A 22,628-nucleotide genomic window follows, 5' to 3' on the forward strand; every position below is an offset into this window, starting at 1 on the left:
TTTAAGAGTTGTGTTACAAAATTCCAGTTATTTATAATCAAAATTATTTTTTTCATCTGTCATACTCAGGTCCTCACTCAGTCCTGATGAAAACAAATGATTAGAACCTACCTGATTTTTTTTTTGACAGAAGTAAAAATATTTATTATTTTTTTAATTTTTAAAATCTGGTCCTACCAAAAGGCCAATGCTTTTTTCAGTTGATGCTCTTGACCTTAAAAAAAGAAATCTTTTAACTGCGAGGCAAGGTTAACTCAATAAAGGAATATCAGAGGTGTACTCAGATAAACCACCCTGGACTCTGAGTTCACCAAGCTGCTGCTTCTGTCATTCACAGTCCTTGAAGGAGAAAACGGTGAGAGGCTGTCTACAGAAAAGGCACTTCAGAAATCACCAAACAGAAAATCCAAGTCCAGGGCTGGGGAGATAGCTCAGTTGGTAGAGTGCTTGCCCCAGCACTGCAAAAAAAACAAAAACAAAAACAAAACAAAAACCCAAGTCCACCAGGAGCTGCAGTGGGCAGAAGGTTGACCCAGTTCTGCAACAACTTCTTTCCTGCCCAAGCCCTGTCCCACCGGCTTCTAGCACCTGCCTCAGCCCTGCACTGCCAGACTGGCTGCAAGACATAGAAACCAGGCAAGTGAGCAGAGATGAATACTGCTACCTGGCACTCAGGCTGGCAGTGAGGAGTGCCTTCAGAAGCCCTTATTTGCAACCACATGGCAGAATGGTCCCTTCTGCAAAGGTGAAGTAGTGTAGATCAGAACAATAGCAAAGCAAAATGCTAAAATCTTATAAGCCACTTAATTCTTCCTACATCCCCCCAATGACCAGTTCAAGCTACAGCCTAAAGATCTGGCAGAAATGAGGAAGGAGGCCCTTCTCTGGGAGGTACCCTGACCCAAGTGGCTACTACCAACAGGAGAGTAGAAAGTCCCCTGCCCAACAGAGATCCCAGGACACCTGTCAACCCCACTGAGGACTGATCTGAATCCAGGCGCAAACTCAATCCATTCTGTTGCTTTGGGGGTTTGTGCTTAATTCAGGTCACCAGGATGAAGGAAGGCCAGTCTCAGAATCTCCAGCATGTCAAGAGACAGAGGGGGACAGGGATTCTGGATTATTTCCTCTCCCATGTTCCAACTGCGTATGGAATCCCAGGAGACAGAGCAACGTGCTGTTGATTTACTGCCTCCTGTGTTCAGTCTGTCAAGAGAGGCCGGCAAGGAGGGGAGAGTGCTGCTCCAGGGGTCGTGACAGAGTGCTTCACCTCCTTCTTCTCAAAAGTCAAAGGAGGAAACGGCTCTGTGCTTGGGTCAGAACTGGACCCAGCCTGTGCCAGTCTGAATCTGGCTGGAAGCTAACCCTGTGGATTTGGTAAAGTCTTCCCAGATGTCAGCAGTGGTAGCAGAGGCAGGCTTGGGCTGTGACCAGAACACAGTGGCACCTCCTGAACCAGGAGCAACTGTTGGCTGCGGGAGGGACCCCTATGTAGGCAACTTCTTCCCAGGGGTGGAATCAGGGTGGAGGTTTTACCCTCTGGGGGAGGGGAAAGCAGGCTCAGCACGCCTGCGCTGGCAGGCAGGGCTTGGGGACTCCCAGGTCCTTTCTTCCTACTTCAGGTTTGAGATGTTGAGCTTGGCTGTCCTTGAAGCCCAGGTCTAATTTGGGGCTTTGGTTTGGGTTCTGGTCTTGTTGTGCAAACTCACACTGCAGATTCACTCACTTGAAACGGCATTGAAGTCACAGGCATCACCCCATTCACGAAGCCAATACCAATAAACGCGCGTCGCCTTTTCCATCCTCAATGAGGATAATGAAGTACCTGCTGGACTCCCTCACACTCTCCACAGCTGTGCCAGGAAACTGGTCCACTGCTGCCTGGGCAAAAAGCTCCCCCGAGGTGCTGTCCTCTAGCTTGATGTAGGCCACCTGACCCTTCTCAGTGATCCGCAGCTGGACGCTCCGTGTTGGCTGGTCCAGCTGCCACTCTGAGGCCCTGCAGCTGCAGTTGGTGGCCCGCGGTGGGATGCCTTACTCGTGGACCTCTGGCTTGACACAGCACACTTATACTCTCTCGTCTCCATCTCCAAGCCCACAGTCCACCGGACTTCTGGCTCCTTTCCCCGCCCCCGCGGGACCGGAAGCAGCCATGACCTACCTGATTTGCAAAGAAATTTGCTCATCAGATGTTAGAATCATTTATTTTCTCAATGTCTGAGAAAAATATTAAGGCTATATGAAAGTTCTTTTATTAAGTGACTACTAATTATACCAGTCACTCTTACATTTAGAGTGTTTATGGAACTAAAGTTGACTTGAACTTGTTAAAACACTATAAAATTGAAAATTGTGCATTTTAGAATTTTTCTTTTGGTTATGCACAAAAACATACAATTATACTAAATTTCGATTTTTTTAGGTCACCTTAAAGAGCATTAGAAAGTAAAGAAGGTATGTAAAGCAGATATTTGAGAATTAAAATTTACAGATTAATAATTTCATTTTATGGTTACAAAGTGGTGTATAGTTATACATTTGGCATTGTTATAATTGCATATCTTCAACTGAGAGAATGAAACCAGTTTTATAACCTAAGTTGCATCTAACAAAATTATTGTCCTAAACTTATATGTAAATAGAAATCCTACTTTTCAGAGTGCAGTTGAATCTATGTGAAAATATACAGAAAGTTAAAGAGAGAAAAAGAGAGAGAAGTAATGGGTCCTTCTGAATTCAGGCTTACAAATGTATTATGAATGATTGTTAACAGGGTTGTCTTGGAATGTGTCCCTAAGGCTAAGGAAAAATGAATGTGGGTTTAGAATATCCAGTAATCTTTTGATAAATGTTAGTGAAAACATCTTCCTATTGGTCTGAACAAACAAAACATTCATTCATCCACGTTCCTTTTACTCCAACTGCACATTTACCCGTTGGAAGACAACATAGGATTTTTCATCTCTTCTTCCTTGACTCCAACAAAATAGGCAATCGAGGCACTATGGTACACAGAGAGAAGAAACAGTACTCATCCAACACTTTCTCACTACTGTGAATTGTGAAAATTCATAAACTGCTTTGCTGCAGATTTGGTATCTGCTGACCTGCGTTTTACAATCTTGAATATGTGAATTTAACAACAGAATGATAAGCCCTGGATCCTTTCCATTAGAGGAGGAAACGTTTATTTGCGGGCTCACAGTTTCAGAGGTCTCAGTCCATAAATGGCTGACTCCATTCCTCAGGGCCCAAGATGAGACAGAACATCATGGTGGAAGTGTGTGGCAGAAGAAAGCAGCTTGGGATATGGCACCAGGAAGCAGAGAGGGAAGAGCCCTGCTCAAGGAGAACAAAATATAAACCCCAAAGGCACACGCCCATCACCCAGCTCCTCCAGCCACCTCCTTCCTGCCTACACTCACCACCCAGTTAATCCTTATCAGGGGATTGATGCACTATTTAGGTTAAGGCTCTCAGAACCCAATCATTTCACCTCTAAACTTTCTTGCATTTTCTCACACATGAGCTTTTGAGAGACATCTCACATCTGAACCATAACTCCCACCGCCACACTCTACAATATATTTGAATTCAAAACATCCCCAAACATTCCCATACATCCTGTTTCTAAAACTATGCTTCATTCTCTTTATTATTATTATTTTTATTTTTTGTGGTACTGGAGATTGAACCCAGGGTGTTCTACTACTGAGCTACATTGTGAATCCTTCTTATTTTTTATTTTGAGACAAGGTCCCACTAAGTTGCATAGGCTAGCCTTGAACTTGTGATTCTCCTGCCTCAGTCTCCTGAATCACTGGGATTACAGGCATGCACCAACACACCTGTCTGTGTTTCACTCTTAATGGAAAATATGTTATAAAGACATGAATTCCAGTCGTGGGTTTATGGTGCCTTAATTAAAGAAAGCTTCTCTGATACCCTTAGAAATGTTGCTTGGTTTAGTACATTGAAAAATGCAAAGGCTGATATTGGTACCAAAATAGAAAGGTAGATCAATGGTACAGAATAGAGGACACGACACAAACCCAAATAAATACAATTTTCTCATACTAGACAAAGGTGCCAAAAATATGCAATGGAGAAAAGACAGTCTCTTCAACAAATGGTGCTGGGAGAATTGGAAATCCATATGCAACAGAATGAAACTAAACCCATATCTCTCACCATGCACGAAACTAAACTCAAAATGGATTAAGGACCTCGGAATCAGACCAGAGACCCTGCAGATTATAGAAGAAAAAGTAGGTCCAGATCTTCAACATGTCAGCTTAGGACCAGACTTCCTCAACAGGACTCCCATAGCACAAGAAATAAAAGCAAGAATCAATAACTGGGATAGATTCAAACTAAAAAGCTTTCTCTCAGCAAAGGAAACTATCAGTAATGTGAAGAGAGAGCCTACAGAGTGGGAGAAAATCTTTGCCAATCATATTTCAGATAGAGCACTAATCTCCAGAATCTATAAAGAACTCAAAAAACTCTACACCAAGAATGTAAATAATCCAATCGACAAATGGGATAAGAAAATGAATAGACACTTCACAGAAGATCTACAAGCAATCAACAAACATATGGAAAAATGTTCAACATCTCTAGTAATAAGAGAAATGCAAATCAAAACCACCCTAAGATTCCATCTCACCCCAATTAGAATGGCTATTATCAAGAATACGAGCAACAATAGGTGTTGGAGAGGATGTGGGGAGAAAGGTACACTCAGACATTGCTGGTGGGGCTGCAAATTAGTGCAGCCACTCTGGAAAGCAGTGTGGAGATTCCTTAGAAAACTTGGAATGGAACCACCATTTGACCCAGCTATCCCACACCTTAGCCTATACCCAAAGGACTTAAAATCAGCATACTACAGAGATACAGCCACACCACTGTTCATAGCTGCTCAATTCACAATAGCCAGACTGTGGAACCAACCTAGATGTCCTTCAATTGATGAATGGATAAAGAAGCTGTGGTATATATATACAATGGAATATTACTCCGCCATAAAGAATGATAAAATTATGGCATTTGCAGGCAAATGGATGAAATTGGAGAATATCATGCTACGTGAGATAAGCCAATCTCAAAAAACAAAAGGACGAATGATCTCACTGATAAGTGGATGATGACACATAATGGTGGGTGGGAGGGGTTAGTGTTAGGATTAGAGTTAGGGTTAGGGAGGGGAGCAAGAATGGAGGAAGAACTGTTTAGAGGGAAAAGGGGTGGCAGGGGTGGGGGGAAGGGAAAAATAACAGAATGAATCAAACAACATTGCCTTATGTAAATTTATGATTACACAAATGGTATGCCTTTACGCCATGTTCAAACAGAGAAACAACATGTATCCCATTTGTTTACAATAAAAAAAAAAAAAAAAAGAAAAATGCAAAGGCTGGGGAGATAGCTCAGTTGGTAGAGTGCTTGCCTTGCAAGCACAAGGCCCTGGGTTCAATCCCTAGCACCAAAAAAAAAAAAAAAAAAAAGTACGCAGTAAGATTTAAGAAGGATAAAATGTATGAATTTCTTCTGTGAAATCAAAAAGGTAAATTGTGAAAGGGGAGGTGAGAATAGAGAACTGGTAGGGACATTTTCCTTTTTGGAGGGGTATCAGGGATTGAACTCAGGGGCATTCGACCACTAAGCCACATCCCCAGCCCTATTTTCTATTTTATTTAGAGACAGGGTCTCATTGAATTACTTAGCACCTCACTGTAGCTGAGGCTGGCTTTGAACTCATGATCCTCCTGCCTCAGCCCCCACTCCCACCCCCAGAAGCCACTGGGATTACAGACGTGCGCCCCCGAGCCTGATAGTTGACATTTTCTTGATTAAGACAAATGTATAAAATTTTGCAAAATATGGTTATGTATCTGAAAGTAAAAAAATAACCAAAATGGGGACAGACCTCTAGGGATCAGCAATGCTTTTATTAAGCAGAAGAGGGGAGCATTTTTCAGGAGAGAAAATAGTGAGGGGCTACAATAGGGTTTGAGTTTTATAGGGCTCAGCAGAGCCAGGTCATGGGATGAGTAGGTTTGGCAGGCTCATTTAGGGTGGTACAGAAGGGCAGGTAGGGAAGTTCCTGGGGCCTATTGTACTGGGGTTAGCTGATTCAGTCCGGTGGGGTTCAGGTGCAAGTCAGGTGCAAGTTCCTTTTGTATTCTCCGTGTTTTCCCTTCCTGCCTTCCTTCAGCCTGAGGCCTGGCTTTCTAAATGACAAAAGCTCCAGTTTGCCTCAGACTTCTCCCTGGGGGACCAACTGCAAATAGGGGAAATGCCCTAAGTCCTTCAGTATCTGTGCCCATACTCTTTTGGAATGTCCTTCTGTTCCCTTGGGGTTCACTTAACACAGGTTAAATACTCTGAGCTTAGTACAAACATGAGTCCATGTCAAATAAAATTAGGATTCTGCCAACAAGGACAATCCTACAATGTCTGCAATAGTCTTCTGAGGGTGAGTCAGAAATAGCAATTGTAGAGGAAGGAAACTCAAGCTTTCTAGAGAACAAAAGTAGGATTGCTAGGCCATGCAGACCACCTGCTGGAATCTGTAATTAACATTTGATTGCAACACCAGTCTGAATTGGTTTTGTCATTTTTTTTTTTTTTTTTTTTTTTTTTTTTTTTTTTGGTTTTGTCATTTTTATGCCACCACTCGGCACTGGGGCGCTAACACAGGGCAGGTGAATGGTGGAGCTCATTCAGGACAGAGGTTGTGTAGGCAGATAGTGTGAAAGAAAGGCAATTAAGCCCAGAATATTTGCAATAGAATGAGTGTAATGATGGGCCTAGGAATCTAAACTGGTATTGAAACACTGGATTTGGGACACCGCCCCCCAACACCACCCACCTTTGGGAACAAAATTTCTCCTGCTGAGAAAGGAAGCTAAAGGGCTGAGACCCTGTATCCTGACAGGCACCAGAGAAGCTGGAGAACAGAGAGGGAAGATTGGCCCCTATCCGTGTCCTGTGTTTATAAACACAGAATAACCAAATCTACGTACACATATCCCCTGGCTTTTATTTCTGTAATTTGTCACTGCTTCTGTGGGGCCAGAGGGGAGGAGCTGCTCCTACTGGATTCATTCTTTTTTTTTTTTTTTTTTTTTTTTTTTTTTTTTTTTTTTTTTTTTTTGCGGTGCTGGGGGTTGAAACCCAGGGCCTTGTACTTGCAAGGCAAGCACTCTACCAACTGAGCTATATCCCCAGCCCTCCTCCTGGGTTCAATCAAACTGCATAAAGTTAATTTTTCCCTTTTCTTGTCTTTTGCCTACTTTTGCCTATTTCTTATGCGGTCAGATGGCAGATCCAGCCAGCTGGGATACAGGAAGCGTTCCTGGGCTAGGTTGTTGGTAACAGTATGGGTAAGGGAGGGCAGAGGAGCATGATAGAAAAAAAAAAAAGTGGTGGACAAATCATAGATCAAAAAGTCTGATGAGGCCAAGTAGAAAGCTGGAAGGAGGGAATCATGGGTGAAAAATGGGATGTTTGCATGTTTGTGATTGGCGAGATGATAAATTTCAATTTTGGGGGTGTGTGTAACCATGGCCCTGAGCGACCTAGGAATTAGGAGGTTAGGGAATGGCAACACAGGGCTACTGGATGGTCTTCAGGGTTAATGGCCATAGACATGTGAAAAGGGCTAGTGTGAGTGAGGCCCTTGGTCAGTGTGAGCAGGAAGCAAAGGGATGACCAGTAAGTAGGTAGTTATTCCAAGGTGGGTTGGTGGGCTATTTTTTTTTAATAAGAGGGTTTGATGCAGAAGAAAGGCCTGGAAGTGGCTCTGTAAAGCACAACACTTCCACTTCTCTCCCCTGAGGGTATGGTGCTTATCAAAGTTCACAGGCTATTGGTGCACTACACAGAATCTCACTTCCCTTTCTGTAGATAAAGTCAACTGTGATTGTGGGTAGATGGGGCTAACCCTGAAAATTTATATACCCAACACTGAGAAATAAAAGCAAAATGGAAAATATGTTTTAAAATTCATATTTTCCAAATGTATGGAAATGGATTTTTTAAAATTAGCCTTAAGAATCTCCCTACATTTCTCAATTTTCAGCCACTTCTTTGGTATTTCTCTCCCACCTCTGCCAGATTTAGGTAAGAGGGCTTCTCACTGTATCAAATTACAATTTATTTTCTTTGAGTCCTACCAATACAATAATTTTGCACTTAGTGATCTGTATTGCTAATTATTTTCTACTTCTTTCTGCACTTAAATGAATACTTGGTGAGTGCCAGGAATGAATTCAACATTTCCTCCCCTCAAGGAACTTTATCTAATAGGGATACAGTTAGATGTCTCCTTTATTTATCCATGCATGCATTTAAAATTGTTTTTTTAGTTGCTGATGGACCTTTTATTCACTTACTTATATATATGTGGTGCTGAGAATTGAAACCAATGCCTCACAAATGCTAGGCAAAGTGCTCTACCACTGAACCACAAACCGAACCCTGCATGCATGTATTGATTTATCCATCCATCCATCCATCCATCCATCCATCCATCCATTCATCCATCCATCTACCCCTCAGCAAACATTTATTAAGTGCCCAATTTGGACATTGAAGGGTTATGGAAAATAATATTCCTAAAAGACAGCTGCCCAAGAAAAATGGAGGGACAGTGTGGCTTGAGAGGAGGGAGGGGAAATTGGCCAAACATTAAACCTCTCCCAGCGCACCCTTTCCTAATAACAATGGGCCCTAAACTTAGACTTCCCCCATCTCAAATTAGCCCTAAATGGGGGCACAGCAAATATTGAAACTCTGGGAAACAATGGATCTCAGAATAAGAACAATGAGTTTCAACCTTTTTACAACCACCCTCCTCAGTTAAAGTTTTAACCTGTACAACTAGACCCTGACAGTCAAAACTGCATGTACACGGCTTCCAGTGATTACATCATTGTACCCTATAAAACCAAAATACCCTCTGTTACTGAGGGTCATTTTCCCCATCTGGAAAATGGGTCCAATGGCATCCAACTATGCAAAGGAGTAAAGGCTTCTCTGAATCCATTCAGGTCTTTTGCGGTTACAGACTTAGCGCTGTTTAGCAACTTTAACCACAGTGCATCTATAGAGATCCACAAACTGTAATGATGGGTCTGATGAGTAAAGATAATATTTTAAAGTACAGGGTACATCTTACTAATACTTAGCAGTGGATAAAATGCATATGGTTAGCCACAAAAATACCCCCAACACAATATAATGTGCCAGGACTTTGAAATCAAATACCCTTGGATTCAAATTCTGATTCCATCACATTTTAGTAATTTCCCTTTAGGCAAGTTTAATATCTATGGTCCTCGGTTTCCTTCTCCGTAAAAAGAATGTATACCTATTATTGGCATCAGATCTGCCATTTTGCTGCCGCCAGTATTCTGCCCCCTCTCACACCATTTTATAACCCAGATCGTCAGTCTGCGAACATCCTAGCCAGTCATCGGTCTGCTTGTCAGCCTGCGAACATTCTCAGCAGTTACTGGTTCAGCCTGTGAACCTCCTGGCCAGCCATTGGTCGGTTGTTAATTAGCCTGCGAAATTCCACTACTTAAGGAATAGCTCCACCACCATTTCTCTCTCCCTCTTACTCTCACTCTTGCTCACTCTCTCATGTTCTCTCTCTCACTCACCCTCACTCACTCTCCTCCTCTCTCTCTCTCTTTCCCTGCAGGCAAACACTCTGCCTGTCTGCCTAATAAAATCTCTTGTGTGAGTTCCCACGTCTGGAGTGGTTTTTCTGGTGCTTACACCTATCTCATGAAGTTGCTGAAATCTGAGCAAGATGGTATCCATAAAGTGTTTAGTAAAAAAGTTCTCATGAGGTAACACAGTGCCATAGAGAAACCATCATTAAGGAAAATAGAAATAGACGATACTGGAAGGCAGTTCTCCATAACCTTTTCTTTGTGTTCTGCCAAACTCAGTAATGAACAGTTAGAAAAGAAACGGTGTGAAAACACAGGCATCTGGGCATGAAGACACGTGCATGGACACATCCACACATGCACACCACAAATGCACTAAGACACACACCTGTGTGCACACATGCATATGTACATGCACACACTGTTTGAGACACAAGAAAGCACAGGCAGAGTGGAGAACCCCTAAAGTACAAGTCCAGGTCATCTCTGTGACTCAAGACTTTCTCCATTTTACCAGCGAACCAGCTATTCTCAGCACTAGGAGTAAAAGCTAGTTGTGTAAGAAAATTAGGATTACATTGGCCAGATGCTTTACCTGGGGCTGAAAAAGACACTGGTTCGGATTTGACACTGTCGGAATTTTGCCTCAGATTCTGCTGAGCCATCGTGGCTTTCATCTGAAAATGATAACAATGAGGGGAAGTGGCGAAATTCAGCAGTTAACCAATATATTAACTTTTCAGAGAAGAGTCTTTCAGTTTGCTTGAACATTGGAATCATTATGGAACTGGTAAAAAATACTGAAGCCAGTTCCCACCAGGGAGATTCTGATTTAATTGGTGTGGGTGGCAACCTGGGCACTGGAATTGTTAAAAGCTGCCCAAGTGATTCTAATGAGCAGCTGGAATTGGAACTTCTGCCCTCGAGCCTATGTTCCCACTTCAAGCAACAGAGGGGTTCCCATCCATATGGTGTGAAGCAGATGGTGCCTGCACACATGCATACTCACACATACTCAATTCACACAAGACTCACAGACACAGGCACTCACATTCACACACACACACACACACACACACACACACACACACACACTCACAATCCAGCCACCTCCTTCCTATTCTTGAGATCTCATTGAGAAACAACGAAGTGATAAAGTGAATGGACACTAAGGAAGTTTTAACTTGAACACAGTTGGGGAAGAAATCCTACAGAATAGGGAGGGTCCAAAACCTTTTGCAGACAAGGGAGAAGGCATTTGTACAGAGAAAGAAGGGATAGGAGGCTTATTTGCCTCTGCTTATTTTCAGCAATTGTAGTAGAAGGATGGAATGAAGGAAGGGAAAGAAGCAAGAGAGAAGGCAGTTGAGGGGAGTCACAAAGGCGTGCCAGTTTGGAGATGGAGTGGGATATTGCAGGAAATCTAGGCAGCCCCTGATAAAGATTCTGTGCAAAGTCAATGAATTATAAGGTCTGCTGGGAAAGGAAGGAAACTCAATTGATGATGGGCACATATTTGTTGGATTCCCTTTAATTAAATTTGTAAATTTTTTCAGCAGCCATACCTCGATTCTATTATGAATGATCATGGCTCCAATTTGAAAGAGACTCTCATCCCTGACTCAGAATATATATTTTCTTTTTCTCTTTTTTCTCTCTCCCTTTCTTTCCCTCTTTCTTCTTCCCTCCCTCCTTCTTTTTCTTCCTTCCTTTTCTTTCCCCTTCTTCCCTTTATCTATCTTCTAGTAGACACCATGGCCTGATTCTCAGCCCAACTCAGGGCACCCTACAGTCCACAAACTAACTGTAATACATGGTAATTTTCTCTGCAGTTATGCCACCTGCTTTGGAGAACGGTGCAGGCGCCATTTACATTGTCTCCACTGGGATTCTCATCATCTCCACCTCTTGCTTATTGTTGCATCTGGCAGGGTTTAAAGATACACTGAGGGAGAAAATGCTGGTGACCCCAGAAGGGATGACACCCAAGACTTTGATCTTTTCAGAAATTGTTTGGTGCAAAGTGTAGTCCTTGGTATCAGCAGGTCTTCCCTGATACTTTCATGAGTTCTCAGTAATGGAGCCTAAAACAGTGCACTTTCTTCCTGACTCATTTTCATGACAACAATCGTAGTGAAGATTTAATTAAATGGTTGTTGAGTACCAAGGACAGACAGCTTCCCCTGCTTGTGGTTGTGGTCTTTCCAGGCACACTTTTCACACGCCAGTAGGTTGGTGTCTGACATCCTAGAAGGACTGCTTTAAGAGCAAAAGAAAAAAAGATACCCTCAAATGAAGAATCCTTGAACTTCTTTTTTTTATTTTATTTTTTTATTGTAAACAAGTGGGATACATGTTGTTTCTCTATTTGTACATGGAGTCAAGGCATACCATTTGTGTAATCATAAATTTACATCAGGCAATGTTGTTTGATTCATTCTGTTATTTTTTCCCTTCCCCCCACCCTTCCCACCCCTCCCACCCCTCTTTTCTCTCTATACAGTCCTTCCTTCCTCCATTCTTACCACCCTCCTTATCCCTAACCCTAAACCTAACCCTAACGCTAACCCCTCCTACCCCCCATTATATGTCCTCATCCGCTTATCAGCGAGATCATTCGTCCTTTAGTTTTTTGAGATTGGCTTATCTCACGTAGCATGATATTCTCCAATTTCATCCATTTGCCTGCAAATGCCATAATTTTATCATTCTTCATGGCGGAGTAATATTCCATTGTATATATATATGCCACAGTTTCTTTATCCATTCATCAACTGAAGGGCATCTAGGTTGGTTCCACAATCTGGCTATTGTGAATTGAGCAGCTACGAACATTGGTGTGGCTGTATCTCTGTAGTATGCTGATTTTAAGTCCTTTGGGTATAGGCCAAGGAGTGGGATAGCGGGGTCAAATGGTGGTTCCATTCCAAGCTTTCTGAGGAATCTCCACACTGCTTTCCAGAGTGGCTGCACTAATTTGCAACCCCACCAGCAATGTATGAGTGTACCTTTTTCCCCACATCCTCGCCAACACCTATTGTTGCTTGTGCCTTGAACTTCTTTTTAACCTCTTTTCTACCAACTGTGTAAAGGAACAAGGCACAACAGGACAAATTTAAGGGTTTCTGAAAAAAGCCAGATACTACTGAAAGACATGACATAGAACATAAATGAACAGCAGAAATGAAAATGTGCCGTGAAATCTGATACATGTGTGATTTAGTGCCTCTTTTCTTGGGGAATTAACGTTTTCGGCAATAATTAGCACAAATATAATATCTGATAGAAAAATGTGATGATCTTAATGCCTATTCAGTTAGTTTGTTGAATAAATTATGAAGCAGCAAATATAGTAGAATTCTATGTAGCCATAGAAGTGGAGTGTCTCATTTAACACAATGAGGTGTTTATTATATTACCTTAAGTAAAAATGCTGATTGCAGAACAGTGTGATCCCATTTTAAAAAATCTGGGAGACCAGGCGTGGTGGTGCATCCCAGCTACTCGGGAGGCTGACGCAGGAGGATTGCCAATTCTAGGCCGATTGGGCACCTTAGCAAGAACCTGTCTCAAAACAAAAAATTAAAAAGGCAGGAAATGAAGCTCAGTGACAGAGCATCCTGGGGTTCAACTCCAATACTGTAAAACAAATAAATTCTGATAGAGACAGAGTACTATGTGGTAGAATGACAGGGACTCTCACTTCTTTTTCCACATCGTTGAGTTCTTAAAATAAACAATTCTTGTATAATCAGCAAAATGCTGAACCAATTCCATGCATACCCCAATAAATCAAAGAGATTTTTTTTTGTGTGAGCACATAAGAATTTATACAAAAAGTGATGTACCTTACCTAAAAGGTGAATTACACTGCTCCCCCCATCCCACACCTTTCCCCCCTGGTATTAGAATTCAAAACCAACATTCCAGTGACAGGCAGAAGATTTGGTAGCATAAAGGCACCATGTCCCCAGAACTTTTTTGAAGAAATTCACAAGCATGAGGATTTGAGAAAAACCTAAGAAGTTGTCCACTTTTATGGTGGTGTGTTTGCATGTTTACAGGTTTAGACATAGATTCTCCTGTGCCTTTTCTAGTGAACGTCAGACTCTGGGTGAATGTCAAGGGATGGACATTTCATATTCCCTCCTTCCTCCCTGATCCCAGAGGAAGATATCCTTTTAGAATGATTAGCTGCCCTGGGGAAACTTCTTCCCGCATCCTGGCCAGGGGATGGGCTTCCTGCTCTCAGCCTCCCACCTCCCCACCCACTGCCATACCAGAGCTGCATTCTCCCTGTATTTGTCATTTGTGTTCCCCCATCACATACCTCTGCCTTTCCCAGGCTGCTAAAGAGCATCACCTTCTACTTCAACTCCTTGCTGAACTACAACAACCCCTATAATGGTAGATCTGATTTCCTGGTTAGGAGGAATTACTATGATACTCCACTGTAGATGATCAATCCTCTGACATGTACTATGTCACCAGGGCTAGTTACATCTTGGAGAGCTAACTTGGAGGAATTGATTCGTAATTGTGGAATTTCATCCAGGGATATAGACTAATCAGGAAGGTATTTTGGGTTGGGGAGAAGCTAAGCTAGTTAGAAAAAAACAACTAGAATTAATTGTTTCCCCATTGCCAAGTCCAAGGCCTTTCTGGTGATAGTTTGCTGCTGATTTTTTCTCCTTTATTGGGATTCAAAACTCTTGTCACTATTTTATAATTTGAAGAAATTTCCATCCTTCATCACTGTTGTGATTTTGATATGATTTGAACGCGTCCCCCAAAGATACTGGTTGAAATTTAATCCCTATTGTGCAGCAACTTATGGTATTTAGAAGTGGGGACTTTGGGAAATGATAAGAATTGGATAGAATCATCAGGGTGAAACCGTATTATTGATTATGTGTGGCTTTATAAGAGGAACACATACATAGGTGCTCTTTATCTCTTGCCATGTGATCCTCTGAACAGCCTGAGGACTTTGCCAGTAAGAAGGCCATCTCCAGATGCAGCTCCTTTGATCTTGCACCTCCAGAACTGTGAGCCAAAATAAACGTGTTTTCTTTATGAAGTATCTTGCCTCAGGTATTTCATTATAGTAATGCAAAATGGATTAGGGGAAAAGTCTATTGTTAGAGAAGGTGCACATGAAGCTAATGTGTTTAGTATCACAAAGGGTTATTATACTGTAGTATTTGCAGTTTAAAAAAAAATCAAGATAATATTTACCCTTGCTAAACTGTTTAAGAGAGAGTGAGTTGTGGGGTCAGACTGGGTTTAATGAGTTGAATTACATGCATTAGCAAGTTCAGCCACCAGTTAACTGTGTGACCTTAGGCAAATTTATCATGCCTTCCTATGCTTATATTTCTTATTCTTTAAAACATGATAATAAAGGAACTCTCTTTTCTGAGAATTGGATCCAGGGTCTCACCAATGGTAGGCAAGGACTCTATCACTGAGCTACATTTCCAGCTTACTCCTAACGTTATATGAATTACTGCATATAAAACACTTGCATCAGTGCCAGGCCCCAAGTCAACTTTTTTTTTTTTTTTTTTTTTTTTTAAGGTTTTTTTTTTTGTTGTTGTTGTTGAGATGGACAGCATGCCTTTCTTTTATTCATTTATTTTTGTATACACTGCTGAGGGTTGAACCCAGTGCCTCACATGTGCTAGGCAAGTGCTCTGTCACTGAGCTACAGTCCCAGTCCCCAAGTCAACTCTTTTATTTTTTTAAATTTGTTCTAATTAGTTGTACATGACACTAGAATGCATTAATACATTTTGATAGCTCATACATAAATGGAGTATAATTTCTCATTTTTCTGATTATACATATTTTAGGATCACAGTGGGCATGCAGTCATATATGTACATGAGGTAATAATCTGTTTCACTCTATTATCCTTCCTACCCCTATGCCCCTTCCCCTCCCTTCACTCCCCTCTACCTAATATAAAATAACTCTATTCTTCCCTATCTCCTTCCTCCCCCACCCTTATTGTGAATTAGCATCTGCATATCAGAGAAAACATTTGACTTTTGGTTTTTGGGGATTGGCTTATTTCACTTAGCATGATATTCTCTAACTCCATCCATTTACCAGCAAATGCCATAATTTCATTCTTCCTTAAAGCCAAGTAATATTTGATTGTGTGTGTGTGTGTGTGTGTGTGTGTGTATACCACATTAATAGATACTCCTTACTATAGTAGGTGCAATGAAAGTGTAGGTCATATATACACATGCATTCAAGTTAGAAAAACAAATCTGTAAAATATATTGATGAGAAGAGTCAAGAAGACTAACAAGAACAGTAACAGAATGTAGACTTTGTTAGACATTGCAATGTATAATGCAATCAATCAGTACAATCAATGAAACCAATGAGGCTATTGCAGCAATAAATGGAACAGAACAGAAATGTCTGAAAGCAACTCCTCCACACTTGAGAACTGAGTACTTGACAAGATTGACATTTAAAATTTGCGAAGAAAAGTAGAGCTAATCAATAAATAGCTGAAAGACAAATATGAACAATTAGGAAAAACTGTCAGATGAACATTTTATAATTTACAGTAAAATAACTAGTGAATAAAGGTTAAATCTAAAAATAAAACGAAAATACAAAAGCACGAAACTAGAGATGATAAAGATATGAATCTGCATCATGGTAAGAAAGGACTTTATAAGCTTGAAATTAAAGGAGAAGCTTTAAGTAAAAAGTTTAATAGATTTGCATACATAAAAATGTGAAACTGGGCTGAGGAGATAGCTCATTTGGTAAAGTGCTTGCCTTACAAGCACAGGGCCCTGGGTTTAATCCCCAGCACCGCAAAAAAAAAAAAAAAAAAAAAAAAAGTGAAACTTCTGCACATTAAAAAAATAAAGAAGTGGGGGAAAAGTTGCTCATGCAGACAAGAACCTTAATTTATAAAACCCATTTAGAAATCAATAAGAAAATCTGGCACCCACTGAAACAGAAAAACAGGAATGGTCAGTTTCACAATTTCCAAAGGACTTTTTTTTTTTTTTTTTCAAAATAGTACTAGGGTTGGAACCCAGGACCTCACATAAGTTAGGCAAGTGCTGTACCACTGAGGTACACCCCAAGTCCGAACAGGTAGTTTAATAACAACAGCAGAAATAGAAATTCAGTAGGATAAATATTTTAAAGAATACAAATTTTTAAAAAGAAATACTGTATGTCTCATCAAATTTGCAACTTTTAAAAGACTATAATCCCCAGGATTTGTGAAGATTTGGGGAATGGATATTTTCAATAATTGTTAAATTGAAGTATATTTTGCTACAGTCTGTCTTCAGAACCTTTTGGTGATAGAGCAGGAAGTCTTAACAATGGGTATTCTTTAGAACAATAATTGTCCTCTTTAAAATGTATCTGAGAGAAATAATTAGGGATGTGACCAAGGCTTATCTGCAAAGATACTCATTGGACAATTCTCATATTCAGCAGAAATAGAACAAAACAAGATTTGGGGCAAATAAACTATGGTTTCTTTCATAATCAGGAATAAAATACAGTTATTAAAAATAATCAAAGCTAGGTGTGATGGACCACAGTACACTTGTATTCCAGCTCTCTGGAGGCTGAGGCAAGAGGAACGCATGTTGCAGGCCAGCTTCTGCAACTTAGTGAGACCCTGTCCCAGAATAAAGATTACAAGAGCTGGTAATGTAGCTCTTTTAGTCTAAGGGCACAATTCCCTATACTGCCAAACAAACAAACAAATAAACAACCCCTACCCCAAATGTTTTAGGAAACTATGTAATGACATTGAAAACTGCTCATAGTATATTAAGTTTAAGAAATTAGCTTTTCAATGGTTCAATATCAATAATTTGCAATACAGGCTGTGGATCTAGCTCAGTCACTTGTTAGAGTGCTTGCCTCCCATGCACAATTCCCTGAGTTCAATCCCCAGCACCACACACACACACACACACACAAAAAAAACAAATTCTTTTTTTCTTTTGATACCAGGGATTGAACTCAGAGGCACTTAACCACTGAGCCAAATCTGCAAACTTTTTAATTTTTATTTTGCTACAGTGTCTTGCTAAGTTGCTTGGGACCTTGCTGAGTATCCAAGGCTGTCTTTGAACTTGCAATTCTTCTACCTCAGCATCCCTAGATACTATGATTATAAGGGTGGACTGCCAGGCCCAGCTCAATACAAATTTTTAAAAGCTTATAAGAACATATTTCAAAGTATAAGCAATTGCTTATTTTTAAGTGACAACATTGAGGATCATTTTTATTTTGTTCATAGTCTTTATCATTTGCATATTTTCTACTGAGAGTATGCATTATTATTTTAGTTGAAATTTTAACTGAGATCATTGAAGATTTACTTGCAATTGCACAAAATAATCCAGATCCACATACATATTACCTTGTTTCTCCCAGTGGTTCTATCTTGCAAAACTATTATATGAAGTCACAACTGGTATATTGACATCATTTTCAATTGAAGCATAGATTATGTTCAGATTTCCCCGGTTTTACTTGTATTCATTTCTCTGTGTGTGTCTCATTCTTTGCAATTCCATCACATCTGTAGTTGTCTATCCTCCTCACTGTCAAGGTGCATAGCAGCTCTTTTCCCATCAGAAGGATCCCGTTTCCTTTATAACCTCACCTCCCTTCTTCTGGTTCCACCCTCCCACTCTGTCCCCAAATCTGAAAACCACTAATGTGGTTTCCGATCTTGAAAATTTATGATGAATATGTTTTAAAACTTGTTAAATAATTTAAAATATAGAACCATTAAATAAAGGGGATAAAAATGTTCAGAATATGTTAGATATTGGAATGTCCAATGTGAACATTGAAATGTTAAATAGATACACCTGAATAGGAGGCAACCTTGCAGGATTGGCTCTTTTCAACACAGCATAATTCCCTGAGACCCATCCGGGTTCCTGCATGTATCAATATTTTGTTCCTGTTTAATCCCGCATCTGTTCCAACCATTTACCCACCAATGAGCTGAGCTGCTTCCAGTTTGGGGTTGTTGGAACGAGCTGTTCTGAACGTTCACGTACAGGATTTGGTTGGATGCAAAATTGCTTCTCTTGCCCAAAGGTGCAATGCTGCGTCACTTGATGTTTTCCTCTTTGGTTGTGAAAGGAACTCCCAGCGACTCTGTTTTCCCTGGGGTGGCATCACTGTGACACTCCCATCAACAGCATATCAGGACTCAGTTTCTCTGCATTCCTCACCAGTGCTTGGTATTGCAACCATTTTCCATTTTCACCATTCTGAGAGGGGCATCTTGAGGTTTTAATTTAATTTTCTTGATGGCTCATGATATTGGGTATCTGATTATTTGGACAACTTCAGCGGAATGTCTGTTCATGCCTTTGACTCATTTTCTAATTGAATTGTGCATTTTTTTTTCAGTATTAGGTTTCAAATTTGTATTTGATGAGTATGTGGTTTATAAATATTCACTCCCAGGTCTGGAAGTTGTCTGTTCATTCTCTGTACATTCTTCACATGAACCTTCACAGAGGAAAAGGCCCTCTCCCAAAGCCCTGCCACTGGAGAGCTAGTTGATTTTAAAAGCTGTCCAAAGAACATTTTAGAAACTACTGCTTTAGTCAGCTTTTTCATCGTCGTGATCCAAAGACTTTACAAGAACAATTTTAAGGAGGAATTTTATTTTGGGGCTCATGGTTTTAGAGATCCCAGCTCATAGATAGTTAGCTCCATTCCTAGGCTCGAGATGAGGCAGCACATCATGGTGGAAGAGTGTGGTAGAAAAAAGTGGCTCAGGACATTACACCAGGAAGGAGAGAGAGAGAGAGAGAGAGAGAGAGAGAGAGAGAGAGAGAGAGAGAGAGAGAGAGAGAGAGAGAGAGAGAGATCTCCTTACTATGACAAAATATAAACCCCAAGGGTATACTATGCTCTCATCAACCCAGCTCCTCTAGCCACATCCTACCAGTCTGCAGTCACCACTCCAGTTAATCCCTATCAGGAGATTAGCCCACTGATTAGGTTAAAACTATCACAATCCAATCATTTCACCTCAACTTTCTTACATTGTTTCACACACTAGCTATTTTTGACAGAACTAGTATAAGATATCTGGGGTTTATGCAAAACTGGTTAATGTCAAACAGGGCTATCACTATAACTGTTAAGGTTATCTGTTCCACTAGACAGAAATTATTCATATTTGTATCAAACAAGAATCTAAAAGTTCACCTCCACTGCTGCAGAGCTGTAAAAATGACCCAGTCAATAGAAAGTCAAGCTTAACAGTGCACAACAAGAACACTCAGCGATCTCTTTTGCTTCTTTGAAAGTTTGACATGGCGCTGGGAGCCCAACACTAAACAAGCCAGTGAAAATCCTCAGGTCTTGAGCTTTAAAGGAAACACAGGTAATCAATATCCTCTCTTGGTTCTTGATGGAATGTTTAACCTGGGGCAGTCCTTCCATATTGACCATTACCTGAACAATTGCTAGGATTTTCCTTGCTGAGTTGGTTGGAGGAGTGCTCCACAGGGCTTACCTTCCACTCTTCCTGGGCAGTATTATAAGCATTGAGAGTGAGTCAGGTGGCCTTGCTGGCTGTAATACCCTGTGACAGTGATGGGCAACCCTAATTCAGATAATTCAGATCCAGAAACTGCACCCTCCATGTGTCTGTGGACAGGTCCACATCTCCCTCCTGAGTTTCTCAAAATGAAGTGAGGGTGAAGACAGAAGCAAGGGAGGGTGTAGACATGAACTAAGAGAGGACATCTCTTCCCTGTGCATCAGGCTCCAGGAGCTATGGAGAGTTCTCATTTTCATTGCCCCAGAGCCTTTCCAAGGTACGATTCCTGGTGATTTCGACATCTCATGGAGGAATTCAAAAGATCACCTTGAATCATTAAATAATGCTTCTGAACAGTGCTCCTCTTTGGTAACCAAATCCCCAAGGTGGCTGTTCCATTAATCCAGGTCTGAACCCACTTGTTCAACTCCCTTTACCTCCAGTTTTAGTAACCCGAAGGCGATTTTTCCACTGCCTCACTCCTGACCCATGGATATTTTTGTTAGGGTCTCATTGTTTTTGTTTTCAAAAATACAAACTATAGCATACAGGGAGGATGGTAAACTACAAATGTGCCACTGTTTGATGTAAAACAATGATGTAAATATCCACAAAACACCATTTTCATTAAGAAAGAATGGCTGCTAGGTCAGAGGCCCCAAGCTCAGCCCCCTCTCCCTATCCCTCCCAGAGGTAACTACAAGCTGGACATTTGTGATAATCATTTCCATCCTTTATAGTTTTCCTCATCTTGTATGCATCCCTTTAATAACATTTTAATTTTGCCAAGTCTTAAACTTTTATGATTGAAATCATACAACATTACTTGATACTTCATTCAACACTACATTTATGAACTTCATCCAATGTATTGAGTCTGACTATAATTAGAATATATTCCTGGTTATATAGTATTACATGATTATATCATACTTTTACACACTTTAAAATCTATTCTGTTGTTGAACATTCAAATTGATTTTAGTTTTTGGAGTTATTATAAGCATCCTTGTGCATATTTACTGGTATATTTGTGGCAATAGTTTCTCCAGGGTAAACACCTAGGAGCAGAATTTCTAGGTCAGAGGATATGGATATCTTCAATTTTATAGAGAATGCCAAAGATGTTTTCCAATTTACTCTCTCACCACCAGTTCCCATGCTCTGTGTGAGCAAGTGTATGTTTACAGTGCTGGTGGTAAGGTCTCTGTGGCTGGTGATTTCATATAGAAATTCCTTTTCCCTTTGTTTCTGTGGATCCCTGAACACCAGAAGTAGACCCATTACCTGGCTCAGATGGAGACTAACTCTACCAAAAGACAGTAAGTTTCAAAGTGGTGTTCACTGAGCAGGTGGCGATATCACCATTAATATCACTGACAAATTGGTAAAGAGAAGATGTAATTTTGAATACTTAAGATAATTTTGTAAGACATTAATTTGTGTTTTTCATTGAACAACATTAGTAGAAAATGGGATGAAATATTTATTAATAATTCTGCCACTCAAAAAATCATACTGTTTTTCTGTTTCTTTTCAGACATGGCTCAAAAGACTATTTCTTCTTCTTCTTCTTTTTTTTATGTAATTGTAGAAATCACAGCATGGATATAAGTTTGAGCTTTGTTCTATTTCTTTAACAAAGAAATAGAGTATTTTTTTATATTGCTACATAAACCTCCTAATAATTATTTTAGTCACTGTAATAGTTTGCCAATAGTGGCAGCCCCAGTGGAGATAGTTGGAGCTGATCCTCTTCTTCATTCCTCACAGGCTAACTTGTTATGGTTTGTATATCATTTGAGTATGTTCTCTGAAGTTTCATGTTCTGGAAGCTTGGTCCCCAGTGTGGTGGTGTTGGAGAGACTGGGCCTTTAAGAGAAGCTGCCTAAGTATATGGTCATGGAGTCTTCACCCTTATGAATGTATTAATGCTGATCTGGAATTGGGCTGGGTCTTGAAGGACTGAGTTCCTATGAGAGTGAGAGCAGGTAGTTATAAAAAGAGTGAGTCTGGTCCCTTCCCAGCCTCTTGTTTCTTGTCTTGCCATATAATTTCCCCCTCCTTGCACATAGTTCCACCATGATGCTATCACCATGTTGTGATGTAGTCAGAAGGCCCTCACCAGAGACCAACTGATGGGGCTGCTTAATCTTGGACTTTCATCCTACAAAACTGTGAGATAAATAAACCTCTTCGTGTATCACCCCACCTCAGGTACTTGGTTACAGCAGCAGAAAATAGACTAAGACAAACCCCACAAAAATATTCAGTCTAAGTAAAGAGAGCATTCAACCTATCTAAATGCAGCTGTACATCCCTGGCCTCCCTCCTACAATACTTTATTCCATACT

General features: G+C 40.6%; 1 long non-coding RNA gene and 1 pseudogene across 2 annotated transcripts in view; one reads left to right on the forward strand and one right to left on the reverse strand.

Annotated features, from left to right (window-relative positions):
- LOC306653063 overlaps window positions 1–22,628 on the forward strand; it is a 287,321-nt gene that overhangs the window by 61,159 nt on the left and 203,534 nt on the right. The window lies entirely within an intron of this gene.
- On the reverse strand, window positions 1,313–10,354 carry LOC306653617 (adaptin ear-binding coat-associated protein 2-like; annotated as a pseudogene). Its single transcript has 2 exons — window positions 10,285–10,354; window positions 1,313–2,066 (listed from the first exon to the last, which is right to left on the reverse strand). The product of its transcript is annotated as an adaptin ear-binding coat-associated protein 2-like (transcript).

Source organism: Sciurus vulgaris, assembly GCF_902686455.1.
Source record: "Sciurus vulgaris genome assembly, chromosome: 2".
NCBI lineage: Eukaryota > Metazoa > Chordata > Mammalia > Rodentia > Sciuridae > Sciurus > Sciurus vulgaris.